Source organism: Eretmochelys imbricata, chromosome 2 (assembly GCF_965152235.1).
Source record: "Eretmochelys imbricata isolate rEreImb1 chromosome 2, rEreImb1.hap1, whole genome shotgun sequence".
NCBI lineage: Eukaryota > Metazoa > Chordata > Testudines > Cheloniidae > Eretmochelys > Eretmochelys imbricata.
The window spans coordinates 121,498,003-121,514,689 of record NC_135573.1 but is presented as its reverse complement, the minus strand read 5'-3'; the positions used below and the strand labels follow the sequence as shown (position 1 = coordinate 121,514,689).

The 16,687-nt window shown below is 45.5% G+C and overlaps 1 long non-coding RNA gene across 2 annotated transcripts in view; it reads left to right on the top strand.

Annotated features, from left to right (window-relative positions):
- The window catches only part of LOC144261319 (uncharacterized), a 226,665-nt gene that overhangs the window by 11,483 nt on the left and 198,495 nt on the right, over window positions 1-16,687 (top strand). For both annotated transcript variants that reach the window (XR_013345220.1, XR_013345219.1), the window contains exon 2: window positions 1,698-1,794. This is a non-coding gene — a long non-coding RNA (uncharacterized LOC144261319). The remainder of the gene's footprint in view (window positions 1-1,697; window positions 1,795-16,687) is intronic.

The following is a 16,687-nucleotide window of genomic DNA, read 5'->3' as shown; positions in this document are numbered from 1 at the left end:
CATTTCTCACCTGCCCTGCCACACCCATGTCAGTCCCTGATTTTCCAAAGGAGGGAGGCCTGGATCCACAAAGAGGCTTATGCGTTGCAATGTCTAGAAAACCGCAGGAACCACACTGGAATCCACAAAGCCTGAATTAGGCCCCTAGGCACCTTATGCACTGAATGGGGAGAGAGAGAGAAGCACCTTGGAATACAATCTACAATAGCCAGAATACCAGGTGAAGCCTAAACTAGCCAATGGAAGTTGCTGATGAGAGGGTCCTAAGCCCTGCCACTCTTGCCAAGATAGGTGCCTAAATCCAGGGTGCAGGGCGGTGCTTAACTCTGCTAGCGATCCACAACTGGGTCTCCCTCTACTGGAAGAAGGTAGCATAGACACCCAAGTCATTTCTTATGAGGGAGGAGTTAGGCACATACATCGCTCTCCACAAAACACAGGGCAGGCGAGGGGGTGATGGTGCCCACTTTAACTTTGAGCCCCGTGCTTAAAGCACTCAGCTGGAATGTAGAAGACCTGGTTTCAGTTCCCCCTCTGCCTGAGGAGGGGAGAGGATTTGAAGAGAAGTCTCCCACGCCTCTCAGGAACGTGCTGTCGCCACTATGGGATATTCTGATGTGGGGCTCCCTCAGTCTCTCCTGTTGCCACCTCTGTCTGACTTCCTTTCAGTCTGTGTCTGCTGGTCAATCATGGTGCTACTCTCCCTGTTTGGCATATTGTCGTTCTGTTCATTCTTCTTGTAAAGCACAAAATCTCTCTTCTGGACACTAAGTGATGTGATGTAGAGAAGTAGCAGGGAGCATGAGCACTGGCTGAAAGCGTCTTCTAAGTTAACTTAGGTTCCATTGAGGGTCTAACCTTTCAAAAAGTTTCTCCTAGGTCATTAGGAGATTCTTGGGCAAAAGCATCAGAGAGAAACTCAAACTGTACTTCCAAAATGGACCTGAGACCAAAAAAGCAGAATGCTTCCTTAGGCAGATTTTCTTCTTAGAGTGCAGAAAAGGCCTCTGTCAAAGACACCACCAGCTGAATGGGTATGAGAAATAGCCTTCATGATCATTAAGCCCATTCCTGAAGCCATGAGAATAGCTGTGGATTATTTAAACAAAGCAGTGAGCAAGAATGAAAGGAAAAATTAGAAAAGAGAAGCTGTGCTATAAACAATATTGTCACACACAACACACCACAGCATTGCCAAATTACTGTGCAACATGGAGAAGTGGGTCAGAGCAACCTCTTTCCCTCCACCCTGTCAAACTGATTTGAGCTTCTATTGAAAACATTACAATGGGAAAGCTTGGCGGTCACATTCACTAAGCAAAACTGATCCGTTTTCCACAACTTGGACAAAGCTGCTGGATATTGCATGCAAATATAATGCAGCAGTTCAGCTGATCATAGAGAGCTGATGGTCTAGTGATTTGCTTTTATTTTAATAAGACCCATGTTGCTTTAGGTTTTAAAATTAATGTACATGTGAGATCTACATGTAATATCCAAATCCCTATTTGCTTGCTATATCAGCCCATACATAGGTACAGTTGCCCACCATCCTTAGTTTACCGGTGGATAAATTATTTTAAATTAATTGAGATGCTAATTGCTATTTTATGTCACTGTTGATATGTGTCTGGTCTAGTTGGCTTATTTACTTTTGGAAAAATAGAATTAAAATATTAATAAAATGCCTATTACAGCATGTAGGTGAAATGAACAGGAGACAGCAACCATGGGAATTCGAGAGGGTGAAAAGGAGATCCCCCTGCTGAACAAGGTGCAGTTGCTAAGTTTGGGGTGAGTGAGCTTGTTTGGCTGTTTGGTTTTTTCTCCTTCAGGTTAAAGTTACAGTGTCTGTTGCGATTGAGTTTGGGAACTGTTTGAGCCTTTGTTCCCTGGATCATCCTTGTGATCACCCTCCCACTGTGTGTGATTAATGAGGGGATAGGGCTGACTTAGGAGGAGAAGGACTTAAAAGCCAGAGGCCAAGTGATCTAGGGGACAGCAAAAGGGAGTTTGTGGGAGGGAAACGTATTATGATTAGGGAAGGCCGCATGGCCAGTGCCAATGCTGCTCTTGTCTCCTCCACCTGCACCTATATCCAGACAGAGAATCTGACCAGGGATACTTCCGCACCTGGTGTGGATTTGCAGAGACTGTGGCCTGCATTGCCCAGTCACACAAAGCCAGGCTGGGGGTGACATCCAGTGTGAAATGTGTCTGCTCGTGGAGTCTCTCAGGAAGCAGGTGGAAGAGCTACAGGAGGAGGTGGCGAGGCTGAGGAGCATCTATGCGCATAAGGAATTCATCAAAAATATTCATATGGAGACCTCCAAGGCTGAGGAAGATATCCAGCTAGAGAGGACTGCTTTCATGCCCCCGGGGGAGATAGATATGGCTCTGCCACAGGGAGGATACTAGCCCCTGGTTACTTCTGGCAGCAGGCTGTGCTCCACCCCGACTCCCAACCAACCAATCATAATAATGAAGAACCATTATGCAGCCCTGGCAACGAGAGATGAGGATTTGCCCCCAAAGGTGGTGGAGGAGAAGCTCTGTACCCTTAAGGCTGGAGGACTGCAGCCACCACTCCCAAGAACCCATCTGCAGGCCTGACATGGCATCTTGGGAGGTATGCTGCTTACTAGGGACCCATATACAAGATGTTACAGAGGAATTGTCAAGGAACATAAGGCCCTCTGATACTACTCCATCCTACTCATCCATATGGGCATTAGTGATACTGTGAGGTATGAGCTTGAGTGGATCAGAAGTGACTACCGGGCTCTGGGAGTGCAGGGTGGTCATCTCTTCAGTCCTTCTGGTCAAGCGAAGGGGCCTAGGCAGAGACAGAGGCATCCTGGAGGTGAATGATTGCATGGCTGTGCAGATGATGTCACCAGGAGGGTTTTGGCCTTCTTGACCTCAGGATGCTCTTCCTAGAAAGACTGAGCCGAGATGGGGTCCACTTATCGAGGCAGGGAAGAGCATATTTGGATACATTCTGGCCAACCTAGTGGGTCAGGATTTAAACTAGGTGTGATGGTGGCAGGAAACAAAGACCCTGAGGTAAATCAAAAACAGACCTGGGTAATCTGGCGGGAGTGTGGGCAATTATAGCAGGGACAAAAGAGACAAGAGGGACCACAGAGGTGAAATCAAATCAGTATCTTAGATGTCTGTATACTAATGCAAGAAGTAGAGGGAATAAACAGGAAGAACTAGAAATACTAGTGAATAATCACAACTATGACATAGCTGGCATCACAGAGACTTGGTGGGGTAATATACATTATTGGCATATTAGTATAGAGGGAAACATCTTGCTCAGGAACGACAGGCAGGGAAAAAAGGGAGGAGGTGTTGCTTTGTATATCAAAGATATATACACTTGCCTGGAGGTTGAGATGGAAATAGGAGACAAACTTATTGAAAATCTCTGGGTAGGGATAAATGGGGTTAAAAAAACAAGGGCAATGTCATGGGTAGGGATCTACAAAAGAATACCTAACCTGGAAGAGGTGGGTGTCACTATACCTCAGTGGGTCACAACTGAGAATACCAAATTCAGGACAAACTGCTTAGAACTAGAGCAGACACACCCCAAAACTGGTGGTGGTTCTTCCATAAAATATACCAAACCAGCCACAAAAGTAAACTGCTGTCTCACCACACTGGCTAGCAAGAAGTCAGAAATGCAGCCTCCTTAGGTATTCGTGTCCTTGCAACATCCAGACACTAGATTTAATGATGAGTAGTGTTACGAAACCAATTTCATCAACCAAAGGGTGGTTCTGATCCGAAAGGACCAGCCACGTACCCAGGCCAATGTATAACTCAGATCTTACCCAATAATCAAGCTGTTGCCAATCCTCTAATATCTAAAGAGAAAAGAAAGGTGAGAGTTAAAATTGGTTAAAGGAATCAAATGCATACAATAATTACAAAGTTCTTGGATCAGGCTTGAAGCAGTCATGGAATAAACTGCTGGCTTGAGTCTCTGGTTGCTTCCAAATGATTGGAACGTCCTCAGTCCCTTGCTGAAAAATGCTCTCAAGTCCATAGTCCAGAGATCAGAGCAGGAAAGAGGCAAAATGGAGATGTTTCCAGGGCCTTTTATAGCTTCTGCCATGTGGAGGGAACTTCATTGTCCCAAGCAAAGCCCTCAGCACAGTTTGTGGAAAAGTACAGGCATAAGATGGAGTTCAATACGACATGATCTAGTCACATGCCTTGAATACTCTGAGTCATAGCAGAGCCATTACCCATATTCTAGCTAGAACATCCATAGGAAAATCCATCAGGTGAGATAAGCTTCTTCCATGGCCCATTGTGTTTGATGATGGGTCATCACCTAGAATAGTTCATTTACAATGTGTTGGCTAGATTGGATGCAAACTACCTTGTGTGTGTTACCACAGGAGCAAACACATTTAAAATACAGGTTCCTAGACAATATTCCTAACCTCGGATACAAAAATGATACATGCATAGAAATATTCATATTCAGCAAACCATAACTTTTCCATTGACACCTTACATGACATACTTTGTCACAAGATTTGTTGCAATTATACAACAGTGGTAGCAACAATGGTAATACTTTAATCATATAATGCCACAGTAGGTGAGGCTTTTTTAAAATAAGTAACAAAATCATCCAAAGCACAGGACTTGGTCGTGATGGGCGACGTAAACTACCCAGATGTCTGTTGGGAAAATAATACAGAAGGGCACAGATTATTAAATAAGTTCTTGAAATGCATGGAGGACCATTTTTTATTTCAGAAGGTGGAGAAATCACCCAGGTGAGAGGATGTTCTAGATTTAATTTTGACAAACAGGAAGGAACAGTTGAGAATTTGAAAATGGAAAGCAGCTTGGGTGAAAGTGATCGTGAAATGGTAGAGTTCGTGATTCTAAGGGAGGGTAGGAGGGAGAACAGCAAAAGAAAGATAAAGGATTTCAAGAAGGCAGACTTTAGGAAACTCAGGGAGTTGGTAGGTAAGATCCCATGGGAAGCAAGTCTAACGGGAAAACCAGTTTGAGAGATTTGGCAATTTTCAAAGAGATGTTATTATGGGCACAGGAGCAATCTATCCCACTGCGTAGGAAAGATGGGAAGTAGGGCAAGAGACCGCCCTGGCTTACCAGGAGATCTTCAATTATCTGAAACTCAAAAAAAGTGGAAACTAGATCATAATACGAAGGAAGAATATAAAAACAACATAAGCATGTAGGGACAAAATTAGAAAGGCCAAGGCACAAAATGAGATTAAATTTCCTAGACACATAAAAGGTAACAAGAAAACATTCTACAAATACATTAGAACAGGGGTGGGCAAACTTTTTGGCCTGAGGCCACATCTAGGTATGGAAATTGTATGGAGGGCTATGAATGCTCACAAAATTGGGGGTATGGGAGAGGGTGAGGGCTCTGGGGTGGGGCCAGAAATGAGGTCAGGGTGTGGGAGGGGGCTCCGGACTGGGGCACGGGGTTGGGGCACAGGGGGGGTGCGGGCTCTGGGGTGAAGTTGGAGATGAGGGGTTGAGGTGCAGGACAGTTCTCTGGTCTAGGACCAAGGGGCTCAGAGAGCAGGAGGGGGATCAGGGTTGGGGCACAGGAGAGGGTCAGGGGTGCAGGCTCTGGGTGGCGCTTACCTCAAGCAGCTCTCGGAGGCAGTGGCATGTCCCCCCGGCTTCTAGGTGGAGGTGCGGCCATGCAGCTGTGTGCTGTCCCGTCCGCAGGCACCACCTCTGCAGCTCCCATTGGCTACTGTTCCCGGTCAATGGGAGCTGCAGAGCTGGCGCATGGGGCAGGGGCGACATATAGAGCCCCCTGGCTGCCCCTATGTGTAGGAGCCAGAGGGGGGAACACACCGCTGCTTCCGGGAGCTGTGCAGAGTAGGGCAAGTCCCGGACTCTGCTCCCCGGCGGGAGCTCAAGGGCCAGATTAAAATGTCTGAAGGGCGTAGTTTGCCCACCCCTGCATTAGAAGCAAGAGAGAGACAATAACAGAAAATGTGGAAATGGCAGAAGTGCTAAATGCCTTTTTGTTTCAATTTTCACCAAAAAGATTACTAGCAATCAGACATCTGGTGTAGAGAATGCCAGTGAAAATGAGGTAGGATCCAAGGTTAAAATAGGAAAAGAACAAGTTAAAAATTACTTAGACAAGTTAGATGTCTTCAAATTGGAAGGGCCTGATGAAATCCAGCCTGGAATACTCAAGGAGCTGACTGAGGAGATATCTGAGCCATTCGTGATTATCTTTGAAAACTCATGGAAGACTAGAGATTCCAGAGGACTAGAAGAGGGCAAGTATAGTGCTGATCGATAAAAAGGTAATAAGGACAACCTGGGGAATTATAGACCACTCAACTTAACTTTAGTACTTGGAATGATAATGAAGGAAATAATCAAGCAATCAATTTGCAAACATCTAGAAGATAAGGTGATAAGTAACAGTGAGTCCGGATTTGTCAAGAACAAATCATGTGAAACCAACCTAATAGCTTTCTTTGACAGGGTAACAAGTCTTGTAGATAGGAGGGAAGGAGAAGATGTGGTATATCTTGATTTTAGTAAGGCTTTGATACTGTCTAGTATGACCTTCTCATAAACAAACTATGGAAATACAACCTAGATGGAGCTACTATATGGTGGCTGCATAACTGGTTGGAAAACCATTTCCAGAGAGTAGTTATCATTGGTACTCAGCCAAGCTGGAAGGGCATAACGAGTGGGGTCCTGCAGGGATCAGTTCTGGGTCTGGTTCTGTTCAATATCTTCATCAATGAGTAGGTAATGGTATAGAGAGTACACTTATAAAGTTTGTGGACAATCCCAAAATGGTAGGGGTTGCAAGTGCTTTGGAGGATAGGATTAAAATTCAAAATGATCTGGACAAACTAGAGAAATGGTCCAAAGTAAATAGGATGGAATTCAATAACGACAAATGCAAAGTACTCCACTGAGGAGGGATCAATTGCACACATACAAAATGGGAAATGACTGCTTAGGAAGAAGTACTGTGAGACGGGATCTAGGGCTCATAGTAGATCGCACGTTAAATATGAGTCAAGAGCATAACACTGTTGCAAAAAAAAAAAAAAAACCACCACCAAACATCATTCTGGGATGTATCACTGGGAGAGTTGTAAGCAAGACACAAGTAATTCTTCCGCTCTACTCCGCACATTTAAGGTCTCAGCTGGAGCATTGTGTCCAGTTCTGGGTGCCACATTTCAGGAGAGATGTGGACAAATTGGAGAAAGTCCAGAGAAGAGCAACAAAAATTATTAAAGGTCTGGAAAACATGACCTATGAGGGAAGACTGAAAAAAACTTGGGTTTGTTTAGTCTGGAGAAGAGAAGTACACAAAAGGTTGTTACAAGGAGGAGGGTGAAAAATTGTTCTTGTTAACCTCTGAGGATAGGACAAGAAGCAATGGGCTTAAATTGCAACCAGGGCGGTTTAGATTGGACATTAGGAAAAATTTCCTAACTGTCAGGGTGGTTAAGCACTGGAACGGATTGCCAATGGAGGTTGTGGAATCTCCGTCATTGGAGGTTTCTAAGAACAGGATAGACCAAGAGTTGGCAAACTTTTTGACCCAAGGGCCACATATGGGAATAGAAATTGTATGGTGGACCATGAATGCTCACAAAATTGGGGTTAGGGTGTGGGAGGGGGTGAGGGCTCTGGGATGGGGCCAGAAATGAGGAGTTCAGAGTGCGGGAGGGGGCTCTGGGCTGGGGAGTGGGGTGCAGGGGTGGGAAGGGGTGCAGGCTCTGGCTGAGGGTGTGGGCTCTGGGGTAGGGCTGGGGATGAGGAGTTTGGGGTGTAGGAGGGGGTTCTGGGCTGGGACTGAGGGGTTCGGAGGGCAGGAGGGGGCTCAGGGCAGGGGCAAGGTGTTGGGGCATGGGGAGAGGCTCAGGGGTGCAGGCTCCAGGCGGTGCTTACCTCAAGTGGCTCCCGGAAGCAGTGGCATGTCCCTCTCCGGGTCCTATGGGGAGGCGCGGCCAGGCAGTTCTGCATGCTGGTCTGTCCACAGGCACCACCCCTGCAGCTCCCATTGGCTGTGGTTCCCAGCCAGTGGGAGCTGCGGGGGCAGAGCTTGGGGCAGGGGCAGCATGCAGAGTGGAGCCCCCTGACTGTCCCTACACGTAGGAGCCGGAGGGAGGCTATGCTGCTGCTGCCAGGAGCTGTGTGGAGTGGCCCTAAAGCCAGCACCACAGCTGGAGCAATGGAGTGGGGCAAGTCCCAGACCTCGCTCCCCAATGGGAGCTCGAGGGATGGCTTAAAATGGCTGGCGGGCCATAGTTTGCCCACCCCAGGGTTAGACAAATACCTGTCAGGAATGGACTAGTTATTACATAATTCTGCCTTGATTGGAGGGGACTGGACTAGATGACTGTAGAGAGGCTAGCCGGGGCTCTTCTCTCTCCGGCGTGGCAGGGAACCACACCGCCTCACTCCCTTTGGGAATAGCTCTTGCAGGGAATTAGTCCAGTCGCAGGAGTCTTCCTCTACGGCCTTAGTGAAGGTACAAATAAACACAGTGAGCCCAGGCCCTGGGTCAGGGCGGGGCACTGGCGAGTCAGGTGCTCAGGCCCTCAGGCAGGGGCTGAGCGATATCAGTATTTAATAAGAGTAGGCCCAGGCCCTAGGTTCCGAAGGGCCTGGGAGAGGGGGAGACAGCCAACTGCGAGTTGGGTGGCAGGGGGATGCAGGCCCTCCCAGTCCATTGCGTCCCAGCCTGGGGCCCTAGCAGCAGCAGAAGACCCACTGCTGCATCAGTGGGGATCCTGGCCGCAACACACTGACATGGGTTCTGGCAGTGCTGCAGCCAAACTAGAGTCGGCTGCCCCAGGTCTTATCTTCCTGACTCCTCCTCTAGAGGTACCTGGGTCAGGGTGGTATCCTCAGGGGGGTCCAGCACCATGGGTTCCTCGGGATAGCTGGCGCAGGGTAGACTCAGCAACTCCTTCTGGTAGCTGGCGCGGGGCAGGCTCAGCAACTCCTCCAGGTAGCTGGTGCAGGGCAGGTCGTGCCAGTCCTCAGGTCTTCTGCAGGCTGCTGGGCTTTTCCCACTCGTGAGCTAGGTCGGAGGTATCTGGCCTCCCCGGCGGCTGCTTACCCAGTGAGCCCTGAGGTCAGGCCTTTATACTTCCAGGGCAACACCTGACACTCTGGGGGGCGGGCTCAGAGCTCCCTGGCTCTGCCCACTCTGGTGTCCGGAGGGGCTCGTCTCTCTCCAGGAGGCAGGAAACCACACCGCCTCACTACAATGACCTACTGAGGTCCCTTCCAGTCCTACACTTATATGGTTCTGTGACTCCATACCTGAAATTGTTGGGCCTTTCTTACTTTGATTTTGAGTGGCCATATAGGTAAACTCTTTTTCATTCTTATCAACTGTTCTCCCATTTGTGATCTCAATCTGCTTTCATGCTCTCTCTTTGTTCTGTTCTGTTTTCTTACCATTATCTTAGTGGCTATTTAACTGGCTGCACCAGTTCTCCAAAAAGGGAAAACAACGTACACTTTATGGATATGTAATGCCCATCCACCACAAGCTGCCATTAAGGATACAACCTGAGACCTTCCCCCTTGAGCTACAGGAAATTACTGCAGTACCTGTCAGTGTTAATAAGCTCTTCTCATTCAAAAGTGCCATTTCCTAGGTGAAATAACACTCCAGGGTATGAAGCTGTTCGATAATCATATTTTGCCTGCACTGGAGTAATTTTATTCTCTAATTTCACTATGCATCCGGGTCATGCATTTGTCTCAAAATAAGCACATCCTTTGTCATGTTTCATTCCCTACATAAGGTGTCTTTTGTTTCTCATAAATTCTAGCTTGATGAGCAGCAGTGCCAGGAGCTATCTAATGGAACGACCCAGCCAGGAAAGCTGTGCAGGCCAAGCCTGTTAAGTTATATTGCAACTTGTGAATTTGTGCAGCAGCAAGTTGTGAGGGGAACGTCAAGAAATTCCCCTCTTTCTCTAATAGTTAAGCCAGGGGTCGGCAACCTATGGCACGTGTGCCAAAGACAGCACGCGAGCCAATTTTTAATGGCACGCTGCTGTCTGCCGGGTACGGCAGACAGCAGCGTGCCACTAAAAATGCTGCCTGGCCTGGCCCCCTCTCCTCCACCCCCGGCCTACTGCTCTCCTCCTCTTTTTTTTTAAAAGTGTTTTTTTATTATTACAGATGGTACAAAAAGTCAGTTTAGTCAAAGAGACCAAAACCTATGTTATCATCAGATTCCTCAGATTCTTCTTTCTTTTCTTCCTCTTTCTTCTCCTCAGCAGGGGCAGCACCACCAGCGGGGCAGCAGCCGCTCTCCTCTTGCAGGGCAGGCAAGCTTCCCCCCCCCCCCCCCGCCTCTTCCCCGGCGTGCTGGGTTCCTGCCCCTCCTTCTCTCCCTCCCTGCAGCCGATCAGCTGGCGGTCCTTGCTACAGAGGGGGAGAGGGAAAAGCGGAGCCACAGCACGCTCTCTGCTCCGGGGACCTTGGGGAGGGGGGTGGAATCGGCATATCCCCTCCAGCACCCTGCCATCAATCAGCTAGGAGCACCCCCACGATCCCAGCCCTCTGCCCTGACCCCTGCACCTCCCCCCCACAACCCCAGTCCTGACTCCGGCACCCCCCACGAATACCCAGCCCCCCCCCCCAGCCCTGACTCCTGCACCCTGCTCACGCACCCCCAGCCCTCTGCCCTGACTCCTGCACCCCCCACGCACCCCCAGCCCCCCATGCCCTGACTCTTGCACCCCACATATCCCCACCCTCACCCTGAGCACCAAACAGGAGCTCCTGCACACACACCCCTACATTCCTACCTGCACCCCTCACACCAAATGGACACTGCCAAGGTAAGCGCTCCACACCCAAACCTCCTGAGCCCCCCCCCCCTCATTCTAGCTCCTGGCCAGATCCTGCACCCCAACCCCCAGCCCTGTACTCAGTGCACTCCCATCCTCATCTCAGTGGCTAGAACCAGGGAGAAGGAAGGTGCCTACTCTATGTGGACAGGGCTGGGATCCCAGACTGGCAACGGGGCTGAGCCAGGCCAGCAGCCGGGACCCTGACTGGCAGGAGCCGGCAGCCGGACCCCCCCAGACCGGCTGCAGGCTGAGCCGCTCAGCCTACTGCTGGTCTGGAGTCCCGGCCACCGGCCCCACTCAGTCTGCTGCCGGTCTGGGGTTCTGGCTGCCGGCCCCTTGCCAGCCGGGGTCCCGGCCGCAGGCCCCGCTCAGCCCGCTGCCAGCCTAGGTGAATGGAACCCCAGGCCGGCAACGGGCTGAGCGAGCCGGCAGTGTAAGATCAGCATTTTAATTTAATTTTAAATGAAGCTTCTTAAACATTTTGAAAACCTTGTTTACATACGACAATAATTTAGTTATATAATATATAGACTTATAGCGAGAGACCTTCTAAAAAACGTTAAAATGTATTATTGGCACGCGAAACCTTAAATTAAAGTGAATAAATGAAGACTCCGCAACCTTGTAGAAGTGGTGTGCCGACCCCTGAGTTAAGCCATCACTCTGGATGGTGCTAAACTATTTAGTTTTTAAATACCGATGGTGTGACCCATTGCTACCAATTTGGCCCCAGCTCATAACTATGCTTTTGAAGATTGCACCAAATAATGTGCTCCCAAAAATATTCTTCATGCGGGGAGGATGACTTTCATGTCTGGCCAACCCCTACAGAAGGGCTCCCTCTTTCCTCTGCAAATGATTCCGTTCAGTCAGGGATCGACATTTGGAGAGGAGCTCTTACTTTTCCCATTAGTCACATTTAATTAAGTCATCTAGGTCTGTAATCTTTCCTTGGATCTTTCAGCCAAAAAGTCCATCAAAAACTGTTTTAAAAAAAAAAAAATAACAAAAACCTATCTTTGGAGAAACTTAAAAAGAGAAACCATTTGGAAGTTCGACTGCAGGAGACTGCTCAATCTGTTGTCAAGCCTCATTGCTTCAATCTCCCCCACCCCAGAAACTATTTTATCTGTAAGAATGAAATCCGTGCATACGGCATGAATTTTTGACAAGACAATATTTCTTAGTAATTTAGTAACTGCACATGCACACACAGAAATACATTTATAATTAGCTCTTGTCTCAAAAGTTGGAAGAGCTTTTAGATTCATTGGAGGCTGGCAGCCAAATTTGTTATCTAATTGGATGAAGCTCCTACTTTCTTCAATTTGGATGATGTCTGCTTTTGCCCAAACTCATTAAATGCAGCTGTACTTAAAGTTTATAACGACAGCATCAGTGAAGACTAGTCTGAAGTTAATAACCACTCTGTTTTCTCTTATGTGTCTGATCTTAGGCCCCTTTGTTGGTAGTTGAAACATGTCCAAATCTTCTCGCCTTTCACTTGTCCCCCACCCTTTTTTATTTTTTGATTTGGGATTTTCTTGCTAATTATCAAGTATACAAATTACACTGAGGTCTTGTGTCTCTTTTGAAACCAGAGTGTTTACAAGGCACTTTCAAAGAAGAAAAATTTTAAAGCAATTACTCACTTCCATGACACACGCAGTGCTGATTTATATTTTGTATTTCAGCATTGGGGGATAAACTGTCAATCCCAGAATTACGGAAATTGTCACAGATGGGTAGGGTGACCAGATGTCCCGATATTAAGGACTTTATCTTATATATTTATTATAAATCCCCCCCCAAAGTGTCCCGATTTTTCACACTTGCTATCTGGTCATCCTACTGATGGGCCTCTGATTATGAAGGTGAAACAGTGACTCCATAGTTAAGATTGCATTAAGCTTTTGCATTTAACTGGACTTTAAAAGCCTTTCTCTTGGTCAGAATGAATATTTTAATCCAACAGTGTAATGTAATAGTTCTGAAGTTTCTGACCTTTTCAAGGTCTGCTTTGGAGTTTCAATTTCTTACTAACATAAATATATTCAAAAAATCTCCGTTTTTAAACTTTGGGTTGGTGTCACTTTATTTCCTGCATGGATTCATTTCACATTTACTAAGGTACCACACAGCAGCCCCATCTGCAGTACAGATGTATCCATATTTTAAATGATTTGATATCTTTTATAGATCTCTCTCCCCCCCCCACCCCGCCATACCTGGGAACCAGGCCAAGTTTTGCCAGAGAATTTCCAGAGCTTTGCAAGAGACTTCCTCTAGCCAACAGCTGTATATTGGCTGTACAAATTACTTCAGGGACAAGTCTCCCTCTCTTCCTTCCCTTTGCCATGTTCCATTTTCCTACCAGACCAGGAGAAGGAAGCTGAATGGAGATGGGGAGTTGGAGCTGAATTTGTCTTTCAGGAAGATCCATTAGCTCCTGTCCTTAGGGCACTTTCCCTTGCCAGTGAATCACCTGTAATTCACTGTCAGGGAGACTTGGTCTTACAAACCAGAGAAGGTGCATGAGAGCAGTATTAGATGGCAGTGGAAAAATGGTGGTGGTGGGGAATGGAAATATGGGGAGTGGAACAGTTTTATGGGTAGGTTCACAGAGGCTACCTACATGGCAAAAGTCCCAAAGTGATGAAAATCTACCTCTGACAAAGGCCAGCAGGAGAAATAAGTGTGGGAGGGTCCTGATCAGAGGTATTTTGGTAGGAGTTTTCATGAATTTTTGATTCTGGCATTCATAAAGTTACAGATGGTGAGGTTTATCTTCTAGACGCTGAACAGCGTTCCTTGATGAAATGTGAAATATCAAATTGCGTAATAGTTATTATATATGTTGTTAGTAGTGTATGTTAAAAGGTTCCCATTAATTTTGAAATAAAAAAAGGAGTACTTGTGGCACCTTAGAGACTAACCAATTTATTTGAGCATAAGCTTTCGTGAGCTACAGCTCACTTCATCGGATGCATACTGTGGAATGTACAGTATGCATCCGATGAAGTGAGCTGTAGCTCACGAAAGCTTATGCTCAAATAAATTGGTTAGTCTCTAAGGTGCCACAGGTACTCCTTTTTTTTTTTTTTTTTGCAAATACAGACTAACACGGCTGTTACTCTGAAACCTGTCATTAATTTTGAAATCATACTAAATTTCACAATCTTAATGATAGTTGCTAGGAAGGATTTAAACCCTATCAGAAAAGTAATTAAACTATTTTAAATTATGCCTGTGGTGGTACTAATACATTTCAGATAATAGATCAATAATGTAAATGACCTTTAATAATTCAGAAAAAAAGGAGACTGCTTCAATATTTATTAATGGGCAACTAACATTTTTCAGTTGCATGTTTAAAGAAAATCATACGTTTATTTGTACTTAAAACAAATTGAATGATTTTACTGCAACAATAATAAAATGTTCATCTACCCTTTAGTTATTTTTGTATACAGACAATAACTGCACAGGAGCAGTTTCATTTGAAAAAAACAATCATACACAGTGGCAAATTAGATTGTGAAATCTGCAGCCTCTTCACAAACTTCTTACAGAAGGAAGAGGCTCACAGAAGAAGGGTGTGACAATAGTTCTTGGAGGTCTTCCATCCATAAGACATTAAGATATTTTTCATGAACATCTTTGTATTAATCCCATGGTCTATGTCAGATGCTCCTCCATCCACCACTTATGCTGCCTAGTGTCTATATTCTGTGGGTTGTTGTGCTTTTTTGTCTGAGTCCTTAGCTCATAAGGGCTTGATGCTTCAAGGTTCTGGCTTCAGTGGAAGTTGCCAGGAGCTCAGAACCTCACAGGATTGAGCCCCTGGGTGACAAGACAGTGGAGGGTGGGGGGGGAGGTAATGTCTGTATCTTATGTGCACATACCCTTTTTGGTCGTACTATAAATTCCCCCCTCTTCTCCAAATAGACATAAGAAGATACTGGAGTTGCATGTTGTATTAGATTATGAAAACTGAGAAGCACTATAACTGATTTCTTCTGTTGATTGTGATAAGGAAGTATTTTTATAGCAAAGCTCATTTTGCGGATTGATTACTCATTCTTTTTAATGATGATGTATACACTTGATAGGCTGTCTTATATTGGAAAAAAGTCAAGCTGCAGAGCTGAGTCTGATCCAAAAATAGTTTTGAATGATCTATTGTCCTAGGCGGAAGAATTAAACCTGTACATCTCTCTGACTTAGCACAGTTGTGCCTGTCTCCAGATTTTCAAAAGACTTCAGCAGCCACAACTCCCATTTAGGCAACTAAGTGAAATGGTGAAATTGTCAAGAGCTCCTCACATAGCAGCCCTCATTGTTTTCATGGGTGGGTGATGACCATTTTAGAAAAGCTGACCCTGACTATGTACATAAAATGAGAAGACTGTCTGAGGTCATTATAAGTTAGACAAGTGTTGTTAGGTCTCTCCTCAACAATAAAGGTAATTCTTATATCTGACCTCTACCATACTGGGTCTTCTAAATGCACAAATATATTTGATTATCAGAAATATTGGTTTATAGATGAGTTCACTTAATGCTAAAGCATTTTTTTCTACCGGCATACTTAGCTATGGCACATCATGAAAATGGCAATGCTTGCTTCTCTGTGTTGTCCATTTTTATTATGTTTTGACAGAATTTGTGATATGAATATGTTTGTCCCGCAGTCTTTGACTCATACTATTTAATTTGATTGGTCAACGTGACAAACAGATATGGTGTTCTGGGAATGAAAAGAAAGCTTTTTCGTATGTGGTACTGAGCTCATGGACTGCTTTTCTTTGGATGAGATTAAGAAAAAATAGTGAGTTCTTTCACTAACTTTTGAGTTGGGGTGGCAGTTGAAGGATGTCATGACAGAAACACATTTGCTTCTTAATATTTGTTAATTTTGTTTTTGTGTTTGGAAGGAGAAAAAACAAGATATGTTAATGAAGCAATGTTGACAACTATTAATTCATAGAAGTGTGAAGTCTTTCATGCATCTCACTGCCATGAATGTGTGTCATTCTGTGCAGTCTTCACCACTAGAGAATGCTGGAAAATGCCAGTTATAACCAAAGACAACTATAATTTGGACAACAAGCAGCTGCAAGAATTAAAATGAGACATCAGATAGTTCTTTTATAAGGCTTCCTCAGAAAAAAGTGAAATTTCTTTTAATTATTCTTTCAAGACCATTTTAAATAACGATTGACAATGTTTCAGCTTCCGTTTTTTTAAAAAATATGCCACAATTAAAAAAAAAGAAAATAAAAAGGAATAAAAGATTTTCAAAATCTTTTCCTTCCACTAACATTTCCTGTTGTTGTGATGAAATTTTAAACAGATTGATATAGAAAAGACAGTAGTTATGCAAATATTTAGGAAAGTTTGAGGTTAAAGATCATCCAAGAACTAAGTGAGAAAATAGAAATATCTTGGTAAGTGAGGGGAGGAATGTGTACACACTTACACGGCATGTTCCTTTTCCCTAATTTCTGCTTCAGTTTGTCATGGATGTTGATGCTGGTCCAACTGCAGCATTAACTCTGCCAAATTAACCTGCACGGAGATTTAAGGCTATCTGCTGCATGGTGGAGGAGCCAGTGGCAGCCACAGGGGTAGGGTGGAGCTGGCAAGTAGCCAGAAGGGGCATCTGTTCTGTAATTGTGACCAGGGATTCATAGGGGCTGGGATCAGCCTTGATGTTCCTCTAGTTAGAAAACCCCAGTCATGGTCAATCTTTGCTAAAAACAGGAGAGATTTGAGTAGACCTAGAATTT